The 3572-nt window shown below is 39.1% G+C and overlaps 1 long non-coding RNA gene across 1 annotated transcript; it reads left to right on the top strand.

Annotated features, from left to right (window-relative positions):
- Positions 1 to 1750: 1750 nt before the first annotated feature.
- Positions 1751 to 3285, top strand: LOC121770617. Its single transcript, XR_006043773.1, has 2 exons — positions 1751 to 2525; positions 3105 to 3285. It is a non-coding gene; the product is annotated as an uncharacterized LOC121770617 (long non-coding RNA).
- Positions 3286 to 3572: the final 287 nt, after the last annotated feature.

The following is a 3572-nucleotide window of genomic DNA, read 5'->3' as shown; positions in this document are numbered from 1 at the left end:
AAACCATTTGGCATTCCATAGCATTTCATCCAGCTTATATTAATATTTAAAATAGTAACTCAATCAATCCGTCGCCCATGGAATCACATTTCATAAATCATGCAATTCATGTCCATATATCTACCACAATCACGTAATTGCAACTACACACGCGTCATAGTTTGCGTTTCATAGTTACAAAATCATATGATTTCAACAAAATATGCATTATAATTTTCGCCGTTCAAGTATTCAACATATATGTTCTTCAAATTAAATTCGCAGTTCAAACATGTAATAACAAGTCCCCGTCTCAAGCATGCGATTCATTTTCACACTTCAATATCCATAACAATCAACACCTTCAATCACATTCTCCCATAGTGTCTCACATCCCATATGATCACAACATTTTCCAAAAGCCATAGCATTCACTTTAAAATTCCAATAGGCCCAGAATTGCCATTTTTGCAAGGAACCATTTTCCCACCGAATTTAATAATTTTCGGTAATTCATTTTAAAAAAATCGCCAATATATTCTTACCGCTTCTTTCGTGGTTGGGCGTGACGAGTTGTGGTGTTGAGCCTTCGAGGTTTAACATTTTAGCCAATTAATTCAAGGATAGGTTTTGAATCCAAAAGACTCTTGGGTCCAGAGCGGAAAGAAACCTCGCTCTGATACCAAACTGTCACGACCGCCCTTTAGGGTTATTAAATACGGGCGATCGTGATGAAAAGAATTTAATGAAACGGACGAAAAGAATTAGGGTTTCAACACAAGTTGGACCAACAATTAATATCCAAATAAATAACCAAGAGTTTAATATTATCCAACAAGGAATTCAGAATATCCATTACCCCAACAATTAAAGTTGTCGGCCCAAATAAATCATAATTTAAGACACGTCACAACGGAAACGACCAAGAGAAAGAGTGACGCCATGTGTGAAGACACAACGACACTCAAGGTTCAAAGACATCAATAATATATTATATTCATTTGCTCAACACCACCACATCCTCGTCGCCGCTCAACCTGCACATAGGGAAAACACATGCAGGGCTGAGTACTATAAAATATACTCAGTGGGCTCACGTCGAAAACATTTTCAATAAAAGTTGTCAATTTATCATGCTACACTTAAGTAACCATCGGGGTTTAGCTTTAGAAAGGCCCGAGGCACTAAAATCATTTTCCCATAGTAAAAGTCGACTGATCAGTCATTTTCCCATAGACGTTAGCCATATCTGCCAATACATGACTTGGAATGTGGCCACAAACCAAGCCACTAGACCGGCCAGCCCGTACGCTAGCACACGATCTACCATAGGTGTACAGTAGTCCAAGTAGGGTTTGCGGCCCTACAAGGACCCGAATTCGATTTATATAACAATGGCACATAGCCATATCAGATAGGCACGTTAAAACACAAATCACGGCATGATAAATACAGTTTCATTTCCATCGTTAAAATATTTAGGACGTTGTCCTTATTTAAAAGAAAGCCCACCTCGAGTGTTTAATCCGAAACTATTTTCTTTCCTTTGCGTTCGCGATTCACTTGCAATGATTCACCTTTAACATTTAGATAGTATATATATCAACACACTTTTCAAATAAATAAATAAATAAAAATGCATGCCTCCTAATTAAAGTTATTTCTCTCATTTTTTCTCGGTTTTCGATTATTCGGCGGCCGCTTACGCCCCTAATTCCTCCGTTGACTCCTCGTATTTTTTTTTCCTCAACGATATTGAAATAAAATCCCCAAAATTATAAAAGTGAACAATTAAACTATCGCAACTATTTCTCTTTGTTAAGAAAATTATATATATATTCCGGGCCTGAGGTATATTATTCACACTTCAAAAATTAATTCGGGATTTAATTAAATAATTCCGTCACGATTAAGTACCGGCCCAAAGATTTATTTAAAAGCCCCAAAGCTTAATTACTTCCCCACCTTATACATCCAAATAAAATTTTAAGGCATAAAGATTTAAATGGAGCCCATAGATTTAATAAATTCTCCAATTTAATTTGAGGCCCAAATCCTTTAAAATTACAAAGGCCCAAATCCTTACTCCCACCTTCTCCTTCATCCCTCACTCACGTCTATCTCTTCCTCACTCTCTATCTCGATTTCTCTCTCGTCCCAAATCGGAACAGATCCTCCATCTGCCGTCGCCTCCTCCGATTCACCGGCTGCTCCATCATCGCTTCCCGGACGCGTCGACCACCACTCCGTGGACCACCGCTCGCCGGGAGAACTGGTGCTGCCATCGTGGCGCTGCTCCGTCGCCGCCGGGCAGAGCTGCTGCTGGCTGCGTCGTCTACACAACCATCCTGCCGAGCCGCCGTTCCTCCGTCGCTCTGCGCCTCAGTCACCGCCGCCGTCAGACGCCACTGCGGTCGTCGCTCCCGGCGTTCAGTCGTCGCACCACCAAACTCCACCAGAGCCGTCGGTCAGTCTCTGCCACTCCGTTGCCCCGATTGACCCCGATACAGCCCCGACGCCTCCGATACCAACCCGATTCGTTAAAGGTTCAATCTTTATTCGATTTTGTTTTGATTATCAGATTGTTAGATTGGTTATGAGCTTATGAGGTGCACAAAATTGAGGCTACTGTTGAGGGGAATTGGTGTACCTTTAATTGGGAATGAAATGGCTCGAACAAAAGAGATTTCGGCTTCCGTTCTCTCCCCTCTTAATTTTTCAGTTTCTGCCAAAGAAAATTTGCAATGGTTTGATATCCAAAACTAGTAGAATAGTGAGAGGTAATGTTTTGCAGATTACCTTGAACTCGGCTAGATTGGAATGGAGAGAAAGGTAGTTTTGTCCTTGCAAACGACTTGAATTCAAATTCGATCTTTGAGCTGCGGCTTGTACTCTATTGAGTGAGAGTTGCCTTGTTCTTGTGAGTCGTTGCAACGAATTAAAAATAGGGAAGAATGATTGTGAAGAAGTATTATAGAGAGGGGGTGGTTAATTGGTATGGAGAGATTTAGGGAGTGGGGAGAGGGGGAAACGGTTTAGACGTGTATTGAGGGGGAGGTTTGTTTTTATTTCATTTTTTTCCTTATTTTTGATTTAATTGAATTTATTTGGTATTTTATTTGTAGATTATGGAGGATGAATATCTCATTACGGAGGATGAAGATATCTGTAGGATCTTTATTTAGTAATTGAATTAATATCAAGGAGAATCTTTAATTCACGGTCCATTGTATTTTATTTTAAATTGTGTAGTACATAATTTATTTATCACGGACTGGACCTTTATATTATTGTCCAATTATTCGATCTAGTACGCAAATTGAGTTCAATAAATATATTCCTCACGGAAAGGAATTATTTAAATTCGCGAAATATTTTATTTCACAACTTGTAGTCCAACGACAAATTTCACTCAACAATTAATTCACTAGCAATTAGTTCACGGAATTTGCAATAATATCATTAAACCAGTAATTTAGGGTTCACAAATTAGGTCTAGAAAAATGGGGCGTTACATTAACTATATTCAGTTATCACACAAGCTACAAACTTAAACACACATAATGCATATAGCTCATCTATTTTATTATCAC

The sequence above is a fragment of the Salvia splendens genome, chromosome 16, assembly GCF_004379255.2.
Source record: "Salvia splendens isolate huo1 chromosome 16, SspV2, whole genome shotgun sequence".
Taxonomy (NCBI): domain Eukaryota; kingdom Viridiplantae; phylum Streptophyta; class Magnoliopsida; order Lamiales; family Lamiaceae; genus Salvia; species Salvia splendens.
This window is presented reverse-complemented; position numbering and strand designations above follow the sequence as displayed.